This window comes from Chiloscyllium plagiosum, chromosome 1, assembly GCF_004010195.1.
Source record: "Chiloscyllium plagiosum isolate BGI_BamShark_2017 chromosome 1, ASM401019v2, whole genome shotgun sequence".
NCBI lineage: Eukaryota > Metazoa > Chordata > Chondrichthyes > Orectolobiformes > Hemiscylliidae > Chiloscyllium > Chiloscyllium plagiosum.
In genome coordinates this window covers 15,248,274-15,261,497 of record NC_057710.1, presented here as the reverse complement: position 1 = coordinate 15,261,497, position 13,224 = coordinate 15,248,274, and the positions used below count along the sequence as shown (strand labels likewise).

At 42.7% G+C, this 13,224-nt stretch overlaps 1 protein-coding gene and 1 long non-coding RNA gene across 2 annotated transcripts in view; one reads left to right on the top strand and one right to left on the bottom strand.

The window, feature by feature from the left end:
• LOC122553785 (dedicator of cytokinesis protein 2-like) overlaps positions 1 to 13,224 on the bottom strand; it is a 1,227,980-nt gene that overhangs the window by 414,379 nt on the left and 800,377 nt on the right. The gene's annotated exons all lie outside the window — the stretch shown is intronic.
• The window catches only part of LOC122553997, a 117,428-nt gene continuing 106,347 nt past the window's right edge, over positions 2,144 to 13,224 (top strand). Inside the window, exons 1-2 of the long non-coding RNA XR_006312903.1 lie at positions 2,144 to 2,271; positions 2,392 to 2,497. This is a non-coding gene — a long non-coding RNA (uncharacterized LOC122553997). The remainder of the gene's footprint in view (positions 2,272 to 2,391; positions 2,498 to 13,224) is intronic.

Sequence of the window (13,224 nt, the reverse complement as noted above, 5' to 3'; positions counted from 1 at the left end):
AAGGTCTCTTTGTTCAGCAACACTCCCTAGGACCTTACCAATAAGTGTATAAGTCCTGCTAAGATTTGCTTTCCCAAAATGCAGCACCTCGCATTTATCTAAATTAAATTCCATCTGCCACTTCTCAGTCCATTGGCCCATCTGGTCCAGATCCTGTTGTAATCTGAGGTAACCTTCTTCGCTGTCCAGTACACCTCCAATTTTAGTGTCAGCTGCAAACTTACTAACTGTACCTCTTACACTCGCATCCAAATCATTTATGTAAATGATAAAAAGTAGAGGACCCAGCACCGATCCTTGTGACGCTCCACTGGTCACAGGTCTCCAGTCTAAAAAACAACCCTCCACCACCACCCTCTGTCTTCTACCTTTGAGCCAGTTCTGTATCAAAATGGCTAGTTCTCCCTTTATTCCATGAGATCTAACCTTGCTTGGGGAACCTTGTCAAACGCCTTACTGAAGTCCATGTAGATCACATCTACTGCCCTGCCCTCATCAATCTTCTTTGTTACTTCTTCAAAAACTCAATCAAGTTTGTGAGACATGATTTCCCACACACAAAGCCATGTGACTATCCCTAATCAGTCCTTGCCTTTCCAAATACATGTATATCCTGTCCCTCAGGATTACCTCCAACAACCTACCCACCACTGAGGTCAGGCTCACTGGTCTATAGTTCACTGGCTTGTCTTTACTGCCCTCCTTAAACAGTGGCACCACGTTTGCCAACCTCCAGTCTTCCGGCACCTCACCTGAGACTATCGATGATATAAATATCTCAACAAGAGGCCCAGCAATCACTTGTCTAGCTTCCCACAGAGTTCTCGGGTACACCTGATCAGGTCCTGGGGATTTATCCACCTTTAACCGTTTCAAAATATCCAGCACTTCTTCCTCTGTAATCTGGACATTTTGCAAGATGTCACCATCTATTTCCCTACAGTCCACATCTTCCATATATATCTTCCATATTCTTTTCCACAGTAAATATTGATACAAAATATTAATTTTGATTTCACTGCAAATACATTCTTTCTACTGAAGTCAAAATTTAATGTTTACTAATTAAATTCAAACCTTCTTGAACATTTGCTGGTGTTTTATTTTGACCTTTCTTGGACTCCTCCTTGGGAAGTGCTGTCTTAGAATCATAGAATGTAGAGGCAGGCCACTTAGCCCACACAGACCGCCCCACCTCTGTAAACCTGCATTTTCCATGGTTAATCCACCTAATCTACACATCCCTGGACACTACGGAGCAATTTAGCATGGCCAATCCACCTAACCTGCACATTTTTGGATTCTAGGAGGAAAACTGGAGCATCCAAAGTAAAGTGCAAACTCCACACACAGACAGTTGCCTGAGTGTGGAACTGAACCCAGGCCCCTCAGTGCTGTGAGGCAACAGTGCTAAATGCTGAGCCACAATGCCACCCCATGTCTTCTCCCTAGGGGCTTTCAAACACAATTTCAGAGATTCAAAGAACATGGAGACATCTTTAATCATGTTTAGGTCCATTTTACCTGACCAATGCAATGTGTCTTGCAGTCACTGACAGCAGTTCACTTTCCCCTTCAGTAACAGCAGTAAATGATTAGAAAATACAACTTCATTATTGGAGCTTTGTCAAGTGATAATGAACAATTGATTATTGGGACCCAGTTCAATGAGTTTCATGGTTCATTCTGAATTAATATGTTACACAATCACACATTATTATCAATGTACATATTATTTCCAATCTATGCTTTGTAGATTATATTCAGATAACCTTGCGGTGACTCAATTACAAGTTTAATCCATTGTGGTGGACAGAATCATATATCAACAGATAGGACACTTCTGCCCAAGGCAATATGTTGGAAAACAATCTCTCAGTTATACATCCAACAAAAAATTTGAAAGAAGGTTTCTTACTCAGAGTTTTTAGATTCTGGAACTCACTACTATTAGAATGAGAATTGTTCAAATGCATTTAAGGGGAAGGGAAATGACAATGCAGATGAGGAAAGATTAGGACAAAATGCTGACTAAATTGAATGAAATAAGGATTGATTGATTGATTGATCGATTGTCACATGTACTGAAGTGCAGTGAAAAGCTTTTTTACGAGCAGTACAGACAGATCACAGGAAGCAAGGATGTACAGGCCGGTGGTTGTTAAAAGGTTTAGACAGAGGCACACAAGCCAATCTGACAATGGATTGCCAGGCCATAGTTAGATCTTTGTGTTCTAACGTTTTGCGGAAGCTTTATGCATTTCATCCACGGTAAGCAAAAATCTAAATTGCAGTGGAGCACTTTTCCTAAATCTTATTTGCTAATGGCTTCTCTCCTCTCTATTTTCAAATGTCTTTGACCCTTTAAAAGTTGCAAGCTTTTCACTGTAGGTGTCATTCATGAAGAAAAAGAAGCATTGACAATATCACGCATGCCTTTTTAAGAGTGCAATTTTGGATAAAGAAAATGGCAGAATCAATTGACATCTGGACAGAGGTAAGGCCTTCTGTTTTAGTATAGATCATTTATTTTCTGTATATTTATTTTCTGTACTTAGTCCCAAGTTAACATTCTTAGATTGGTGATGTCTTTCACACATTTAAACCCCCATTTTTTGAAGATAGAGTGAGTTAGAGTTTCCTTCAGTACATAGTTATGTTGTGACTTTCTTCAATGTAAGCTGTACATACTTTAACAATTGCAAGCAAGAATCTATAAAAACTAAATTAGCTGTCATGATTACCTCTTAATGTCTACTTGCTGCCACTATGATGTACTTCATGGCTCTCTAGGTGTGAGTCCACACATCACATAGCTCAGTGAGTCTGATTCTCGGTGAGATAGATATTTTGAAGTTTATTTACAACACTATTTACATCACTATAATAACAGTTTTACACACAGTCTGGGTTCTGTGCTTACTGATGTTATATTATATGAAATGACTGAAGACACTAGACTGACACCATGGCAAAGAGAGTGAGATGTCATGTCATGATGTCTTATCGTCAAGGTCCAGTCCTGCCTGGCCTGGAATCCGTGTCTAAATGCAACAAAATCTTGTTGATAACATGCAAGATTCTGAAGGGAGTTGACATGCTGAGAGATTGTTTCCACTTATTGAAGAATCTAAAACACAGCCTCAATATAGGGGGCTAAATATTTAGGGCTGAGATGAGGAGAAATCACTTCACTCAAAGGGTTGTGAACTTTGGGAATTCTCGGGCCCAGAGCTTTAGAGAAGGGCTTTTGCCCGAAATGTCAATTTTACTGCTCCTTGGATGCTGTCTGAACTGCTGTGCTCTTCCAGCACCACTAATCCAGAATCATTAGGTCATGCTGGGTTTGACAGATCTTTGGTCTCTCAGGGAAACAGGGATACGGGGAGAGTGACTGGGGAAGTGAAACCTATGATCATGCTGTTCTCAGCAAGTTTGAGAGGCTGCATTGTCTATTATTTGACCTAATTCTATTTCTTGTGTGCTTGAGATTAGTTATCCATTCATTTTTCATTATACCATTCCATCTATTTACTTTCAGACTCATATTTTCACTTCTGTTCCAGTGACCCCCTCAGACTCACATACAGTGACATAGACAGCAGGTTCCAAAACTCTCTAAATGGCTTTGTTTTGGGGGGTGGGAAAGGAAGGGGTCAAGCTATTCAAGAATTCCTGCTGCAAAATGCCCTCAAATGTCCTTTCCCCTTTCATTGCCCTTCACTACCCCTCTTTGAACACGGCATCCCAAGATTAAAGCTCGGTTTGACCACTTTTGGAGTATTGTGTGTAATTCTTCTGGTCTCCCCCCTACCAGAAATTTGAAAGGGTTCAGAAAAGATTTACAAGGATGTTGCCTGGGTTTGACATTTTGAGCTTTCGGGAGAGGGTGGGGCTGTTTTCCCTGCAGCATCGGAGGCTGAGGGGTGACCTTATAGAGGTTTATAAAATCATGAGGGCATGAATAGGGTAAATACTCAAGGTCATGATTAGAGTGGTGCTGGAGAAGCACAGCAGGTCAGGCAGCATCCAAGGAGCAGGAAAATCGAAGATTCGGACAAAAGTCCTTCATCAGGAATGATTCCTGATGAAGCGCCTTTGCCCGAAACGTTGATTTTCCTGCTCCTCGGATGCTGCCTGACCTGCCGTGCTTTTCCAGCACCACTCTAATGTTGACTCTAATTTCCAGCATCTACAGTACCCACTTCTCCCTAAATAGCCAAAGTCTTTCTCCTGGGGTGGGGGGAGTCCAAAACCGGAGGACATAGGTTTAGGGTGAGAGGGGAAAGATATAAAAGCTACCTAAGGAGCAACGTTTTCATGGAGAGGGTGGTACGTGTATGGAATGAGCTGCCAGAGGACGTGGTGGAGGCTGGTACACTTACACATTTAAAAGGCATCTGGATGGGTTTGTAAAAAGGAAGGGTATGGGCCAAGTTGTGGCAAATGGGACTAGATTAATTTAGGATGTCTGGTCAGCAAGGACGAGTTGGACCGAGTTGTTCCATGCTGTGTACATCTATGACTCTGTGACTCCCACGTGTTGTATTATTGTACCACCACACCTTCCAGCCATCAAGAAGATTACATCCTTATAAACTGACTTCTGGGTGTTTTAAATTGTGGTATGGTTAGGATAAAGAATTTGTCTGAATATAAATGTGACTGTCTTGTTACAGGAAGCTAGAATGACAGTTCCTATTTGTTCCATGTTTTACATATTCTGCCCACCACCCCCCCAGGATTTTCCTGTCTAAACATCAACACATTATTTATTTATTTGTTGTGTTTCTTTGGCTGTCTCAGGACACTGTCCTTGTCAATGTCAATTATGTTGCTGATGAGCATGAAGCTCTCAGTACTGACGCTGATGAATGAATGTAGGGCATCAAGCATACATCGATTCTTATTTCCCTCTCTAGGGTACTGCTAACAGATTCGAGCTTCCAAATCATGAAAACCTTACTACCATTCACCAGTCAATCGATGTTGTGTCCCAAAGAGTGGGATTAAGAAAATTGTCTTTCTGGAAATGGATTTTGATGAATAGACAGCTTTTTTACATCTTTTTATCGCTTGTAAAGAAAAGAAAGGCTTCCACTAATACAACACAATTAACAACATCAAAATGTCTCAAAGTGCTTTCCACTCAATTAAATATTTTTTGAAGTGTAGACATGATTATAATGGAAGAAATCCAACAGCCAATTTGCACCCAGCCACATCCCAGTAATATGATAATCGTGTGGTAATCAGTTCTATCAGTGGTCTGAGAGAAGGGATAAATTAGGGGAGGTGAGGGGATAATTTAAAGGAAGTGGTATTATCAGTAGACTATTGAGCCAGAGACCCAGGTAATGTTCTGGAGCATTCAGAGTCAAACCCTACCATTGCAGGTGTTGGAATTTGAATTCAAAACATAAACTCTGTGATTAAGAGTCGAATAATGACCTTGAAATCATTGTGGATTATTGGAAAAAAACATGTCTGGCTCCCTAATGTCCTTCAGGGAAGGAAATCTGCCATCCCTTACCTGGTCTGGCCTACATGGGACTCCAGATCCACAGCAACTAGGAGAAAATGAGGACTGCAGATGCTGGAGAGTCAGGGACGAGAGTATAGTGCTGGAAAAGCACAACTGGTCAGGCAGCATCCGAGGAGCTTGGAGAGTCAACATTTCAGGCATAAGCTCTTAATCAGAAATGTGGAGGGGGAAGGGGCTGAGAGAGATAAATAGTGGGGCTGGGGGGAAGCTAACTAAGAGTGGGATAGGTGGATGAAGGTGGGGGGTAATTGTGATTAGCTGGAGCGGAAGGTGGAGCGGATAGGTGGGAATGAAGACGGACAGATCAAAAGGGCGGTGCCGGGTTGGATTTTGGATGAGGTGGGGAGGAGGGGAGATTTAGAAACTAATAAGGTTGATATTAATGCCATATGGCTGAAGGGTCCCATGGCGGAAGATGAGGCGTTATTCCTCCAGTCGTCAGATGGCTTAGATTTGGCGATGGAGAAGGCCCAGGACTTGCATGTCCTTTGGGGAGTGGGAGAGGGAGTTGAAGTGGTTGGCAACAGGACAGTGGGGTTGTTTGATGTGTGTGTCCCAGAGATGTTCCCTGAAATGGTCCATGAGTTGGACTCCTGTCTCCTCGATGTTGAGCAGACCATATCGAGTACAACAGACATGATAGATGAGGTGGGTGGATGTGAAAAGATCCTTTAGGGCTTTGGATGGAGGTGAGGGGGGGAGGTCTGGGCACAGGTTTGCATCTCATGCAGCAAGGGAACATGCTGGGGGTGAAGGGTGGGTTGGGGGGTGCGTGGACCTAACGAGAGAGCGGTTTCTGTGGAATGCTGATAGGAGTGGGGAGGGAAATATATCCAGTGGTGGAGTCTGCAGATTGCGGAAATGGCGGAGGATAATGTGTATATCCAGAGATTAGTGGCGTAAGAAGCAGGAGGGCTTTATCCTTGTTGTGATTGGAGGGGTGGGGTTCAAGGGTGGAGGTGCGGGAAGTGGAGGAGATGCGTTGGAGGCCATTGCTGATCATCTACAGTGTCCATTATTCCTGATGTGTTCTCCTCTATATCAGGGTATCAGGACGCCAACTTGTGGATCGTTTCAAGGAACATCTCTGGGATACACGTATCAAACAACCTCACATGGGCAAGGAAACCTCCTGCCAATTTCTACATACTGTCCTCCCTTGGCTGTTGAATCAGTGCTCCTGAATGTTGAACAGCACTTGGAGGTAGCACTGAGGGTGGCAAAGGTGAAAAATGTACCCTGTGTGGGGGTTTTCAATGTCAAAAGCAGGGTTAGAGACTAGGAATCCTGCAGTGAGTAACTCCTCACCTGTCTCTCCAAAACCTGTCTACCATCTACAAGGCAAAAGTCAGGAGTGTGATGAAATACTCCCCACTTGCCTGGATGGGTGCAGCTCCAACAACACTCAACAAGCTTGACACTATCCAGGGTAAAGTAGCCCACTCGACTGGTACCAAGTATACACCCCCTCCACCACCATCGCTCAGTAGCAGATGCTCTGTAAAAAAATCATTAAAGTTCCTGAGACAGCACCTTTCAAACCCAAGACCACTGCCATCTAGAAGGACAAGGGCAGCAGCTATCTGGGAACACCATCACCTACAAGTTCCCTTGTCAGTCTTTTTCACATACACACAACTGCAAGTTAAAAGCTGGAGCAAAAGATTTATGTGACCACAGGTTGCCTTTAAACAAACCATTTCTAAATGAAAAGCTGTTGTCTGTCTTTCTTATGCCTCTAAACTATATCCAGGTCTTCCCCCAGGGATCATGGTGTGTGTCACATCAATTTGACCTGGCACTGGAACTGAAATACTCACTTGAACTACACAGCGATTTTCTTCATCTTTTCTTATAGAGCCAAAAAACCTGTTTATTAGTACGTCATCTGCTGTGGTATATAATTATTAACAGTGGCTGGTGCACTAAGCAGCAAGGAGCCCCACTGTGATTCATTATATCCCCACAGAGCTCTTGATCATAGTTGTAATCACAGAACCTTGATGAGGATGACAAAAACTATGATTAGAACCTATTGTCAGCTTGACATCTGTATTTTAATATTACAATTATTCCAGAGCCCTGGTCAGGCTGACGCTGACAAGGACTTGCCTTTCCATTTTTTGTGTGTGTTGATCTGCAAGCATTTTGATGAAACTATATATTTTTAATGATGTCAATTGGCATTCCTCTTGCTCCGAGTCATTTGTGGATCCAAGGCCACATGAGACTTGAGCCCAAAATCATCCAAAAGCAACTTATATTTGCTTAGCAATATTAACAATCTGAAATGTAAAGCAAAGCACAGCACCCAACCACATAGGAGTTATTAGGTCCAAGACTTGGTCAAAGAGTTGGTACTTTTAAAAAAAAGCAGAGTGCGGTGGAGAGATGTAGTGAAAGGCCAAGGGGGTTGAAAAATGCAGCCATTCCTTGTGGAGCTGTTCAAACCGGGGCTACCCAAGAGGCCAGAATTAGAGTCATAAAGTCATACAGCATGGAGACAGACCCTTCAGTCCAACCAGTCTGTGCTGACCATAATCCCAAACTCAGCTCCTTGCGCTTGGCCCAAATCCCATCAAACATTTCTAACTCATGTATCCAAATGTCTTTTAAACCTTCTAACTGTACCCAAATCCATCACTTCCTCTGGCAGTTCATTCCACACACGAAGCAACCTTGGCATAAAATTAGTTACCCCTTGTGTCTTTTCTAAATCTTTTTCCTCTCACCTTAAAAATATGCCTCCTAGTCCCTCAAGGAAAAGGCCTTGTTATTCACCTTATCTACAACCTTCATGGTTTTATAAATCTCCATAAGGTCCATCCCCACAGCCTCTTACAGGTATCGCCAAAGGCTATGGGGTTGGAATAAGGGGTGAGCCTTGGGTACATTTGAAAACAAGGTCAAAAATGTAAAGCCAAGACACTGTTTGACCAGACGTCAAATACGAGTCAGTGAACATTGTGGCATTAGTGAAATGAAACTTGGTGCAAGTTAAGTAAGGTAGCAGAGGCTTGAATGATCTCAATTTTAGAAAGTAAATACAATGCAGAATGTGTTGAAATAGTCAAATCTAGAGGCCACAAAGGCGTGAATGAGAGTTTCAGCAAATGAGTTAAGACAGAGACAACATCAGGTAGTGTGGCAGAGCTGGACAAGCCTACCTTAGTAATATGAGTTAGGAAACTCACCTCATGGTTGGCTATGACACTGCAGTTGTGAACTGACTGCTGTAAGTGCACTGCCAGTGATGATGCCTTTTGAATGAAAAGTTAAACCAAGGACTGATCTACCCTTTCAGCTGGCTCTTCACATCCTCTGGATATAGTGCCATACAGCACGGAAACAGACCCTTCCATGCCAATCATGCTTCCAAACTAAGCGAGTTCCACCTGCCTGCACTTGGCCCATATCCCTCCAAACCGTTTCTTTTCATGGATCCGTGCAAATTTTTAAAAAATATTGTAACTGCACCCACATCTACCACTTCCTCTGGCAGTTCATTCCACATGCAAACCACCCTCTGTGTGAAAAAGTTGCCCCTCACGTGCCTTTTCAATATTTCTCCTCTCACCTTAAAAAATATGCCCCCAGGTTATGAAGTCCCCCACCTTAAGGAAAAGACCTTTACTATTCATCTTATCCATGCCCTTCATGATTTTATATAAATCTATAAGGTCATCCCTCAACCTCCTACACGCTGGTAAAAAATGTCCCAGCCTATCCAGCCTCTCACTATATGGTAAACCCTCGATTCCCAGCAACATCCTGGTAATTTTTTTCTGAACCCTCTCCAATTTAATAATATCCTTCCTATAGCAGGGCGACCAGAACTGGACACAAGGGTCCACATGTGGCCTCACCAATGTCCCCAACATACTGCAAACTCTTTACTCTTCAAGCACCAAGTGAGAAAAAGATGCACTGCTCTTTACTCTCAAACTGGCTGCAATGTTTCTGAAGTTATCTACAGCACCTTCATAATTAAAGTATTGATTGTAAAGTAATTTGTAAATTCTGTTGGTGATGAAAAACACTATATTTTGCTTCAATCCTCCCTCCCTTCACACTCTCCTGACGTTCTCAGGACTTGATCACTTTTCTTTCCTTCGTTTCTCTCTTTCTTTATCCCTTTCAGTCTTTGTTCCTTTCCATCTAAAACATATTGGAGCACCCTGTTGGACACTGTAGAGTTTAAGCTGATACTTTGCTTGAAGTGAAGATAAGAATTCAAGCTTGCAGTTTTTTTTTTCCAAATCAAATTGTCACATGTCAATTTTGTGGTTAATATTACCTTGCATTTGTCTTCCCCAGCAAAAAAAAATCTCTGATGAAATAAGTGCTTTTTGAAAGTAGAAATTGTCAGTGTCAGCCAACGGGACCACTTTCCATCTTTAACTGCAATGTCAAGCACTATCAGGTTAGCTACAGGACGTATGAAGGAATGGCATTCATACCATTCCTTATCATAGCTGTTAGTAACTTTCCAAAGCAGCTGATACAACTCTTTGTCGTGTGTCACTGCATCTAACAGTGAATTGAAAACTGTTTATGGTTATATTAAAGGAACAATGTTAGGCCGAAAGAGGTAATTATTCTTATTTGACTTTTATTTATTCATAGAACACAGAACAGTACTGGCCCTTCAGCCCTCGATGTTGTGCTGACCTTTTATCCTACTCTAACCTACACATCCTTCATTTTACAATCATCCATGTGCCTATCCGAGAGTCACTTAAATATCCCTAATGTATCTGCTACCACTGCTGGCACACACCCACCACTCTCTGTGTAAAGAACACACCTTGTCATCTCTTCTAAACCTTCCTCCAATCACCTTAAAATTATGTCCCCTCATGATAGCCGTTTCCATCCCGGGCAAAAGTCTCTGGCTATCCACTCCATTTATGCCTGTCATCATTTTGTACACCTGCTTCAAGTCACCTCTCATCCTTCTTTGCTCCAATGAGAAAAACCTACACATCCTTCATTTTACAATCATCCATGTGCCTATCCAAGAGTCACTTAAATATCCCTAATGTATCTGCTACCACTGCTAGCACACACCCACCACTCTCTGTGTAAAGAACACACCTCTGTCATCTCTTCTAAACCTTCCTCCAATCACCTTAAAATTATGCCCCCTCATGATAGCTGTTTCCATCCCGGGCAAAAGTCTCTGGCTATCCACTCCATTTATGCCTGTCATCATTTTGTACTCCTGCTTCAAGTCACCTCTCATCCTTCTTTGCTCCAATGAGAAAAGCCCTAGCTCCCTCAACCTTTCTTCATAAGACATCCCCTCCAGTCCAGGCAGCATCTTGGTAAATCTCATCTGCACCCTCTCGAAAGCTTCACATCCTTCCTATAATGAGGTGACCAGAACTGAGCACAATACTCCAAATGTGGTCGAACCAGGGCATTATAGAATTGCCGCGTAACCTCATGGCTCTTGAACTCAATCCTCTTGCTAACGAAAGCCAACACGCCATATGCCGCCTTAACAACCCTATTAACTTATTTGGCAATTTTGAGCATCAGTGGACTTGGAACCCAAGATTCCTCTGTTCCTCCACATTGCCAAGAATCCTGCCTTTAACCTTATCATCTACATTCAGGTTCAACCTTCCAAAATAAATCACTTCACACTTTTTCCAGGTTGAACTCCATCTTCCACTTCTCAGCCCAGCGCTGAATCCTGTCAATGTCCCGTTGCAACCTAAACAGCCTTCCACTAATTCACCAACCTTCGTGTCATTGGCAAACTTACCACCCTTTCACTTCCTCATCCAAATTATTTATAAAAATCACAAAGAACAGAGGCTCCAGAACAGATCCTTGCAGAACACTATTGGTCACCAAGCTCCAGGCTGAATACTTTCCAATTATTCTGTCTTCTATGGGTCAGCCAATTCACTTGTGGGATGTGCTGTCACTGGGTTTTTTAAAATTTTACAGTACAGAAGGAGGCCATTGGACCCATTATGTCCATACTGGCTCCCAAAAGAACTATCCTGCTAGTCCCACTCTCCAGCTCTATCTCCGTATCTCTCTAACTTCAAAGATATATCCAGCTCTCTTTTGAAACCTCCTATAGCATCCACCTCCACCACTCTCTCAGGCAGTGCATTCCAAATCATAATGACTCTCTGAGTAAAGAAATTTCTCCTCATCTCATACCTAGCTCTCTTGCTGACAAATGTTGAAATTATGACCCCCTAGTTACTGACATACCAACTCACCGTGTCAAAACTATAATAACATATATATATAAAACTTTGAATATTTCAGTAAGGTCACCTCTGCATCATCTCTGCTCCAAGGAGAATAAGCCCAATCTCTCTAATCTTTTCTTGTATCTCAAATCTTTCATTCTTGGTATCATTCTAGTAAATCTCCTTTGTACTCTCTCTCGGACTTTAACGTTCGTTCTTAAGTAACGTGCCCAGGACTGAACACAATACTCCAAATGTGGTCTGACCAGTGATTTGTAGAGGTGGAGCACCACTTCCCTGTTTTTGTACCTTATGCCTCTATTTACAAACCCCTATAAGCCTTAATGACAATTGTTTCAACTTACCTGGCCGTGGATATGCTTGCCTGGCCAAGCTTGCATTATCTCCCTTTTGAAATTCTCCCATTTTACATCAACTGTTTTATCTACTGAAATGTGTTTTCAATCAGTGTGCTCTAGTTCAACTTTTAGACTCCTAAAATCTGCCCTTTTCCAGTCTGGGATCTTAACCATTGGCCAACATGGCTTGGGCAATCATATATCGCCTATTCCTAGTTGTCCTAGGAAAAGTGTTGCTCAGCTACCTTCGAAAGCTAATTGAGCAGTGACAGTCTTCCTGAGAAGCTTGAATTACTGAATGAAAACTCGCTGTAAAGGAACATTAAATCATGGAGCTCTCCCTAAGTAAACAAGCATTCTGAGGAAGGGACACCAGACCAGAAACGTAATATCTTCTTTCTTTCTTTCTACAAATGCCAGAGCTGCTGATTTTCTCCAGCAATTTCTGCTTTTGTCCCGGCTGTCCTTCAGCGATGTGGTGGATCAGTCACTGAAGGTTGGCATGAAGGTGCAGCAGGCAGTGAGGAAAGCTAATAACATGCTTGCCTTCATAACAAGAGGATTTGAGTACAGGAGTAGGGATGTATGTCTGTAGTTATACAAGGCCTTGATGAAGCCACATAGAATAGAATCCATACAGTGTGGAAACAAGCCATTCAGCCCAAAATATCGACAGTGACCCATCGGACAGCATCCCACCCAATCCCCTATGCTTATCCCTATAACCCTATATATCCCAAGGTGAATGCACCTAACCAAAAAGCCTTGGACACTATGGGGCAAATTAGCATGACCTAACTTGCACATCTTTGGACTATGGAAGGAAACTGGAGCACCTGGCAGAAACCCATGCAGACACAGGGAGAATGCGTAAACTCCGCACAGACCCAAGTTTGAAATCGAAACCGGGTCCCTGATGCTGTGAGGCAGCAGTCCGAACCACTTAGCCCTGTACTTGAGTATTGTGTCCAAGTCTGAGGAAGCTGAAAATGTGTTGCTGGAAAAGCGCAGCAGGTCAGGCAGCATCCAAGGAACAGGAGAATCGACGTTTCGGGCATAAGCCCTTCTTCAGGAATGAGGAAAGTTTGTCCAGCAGGCTAAG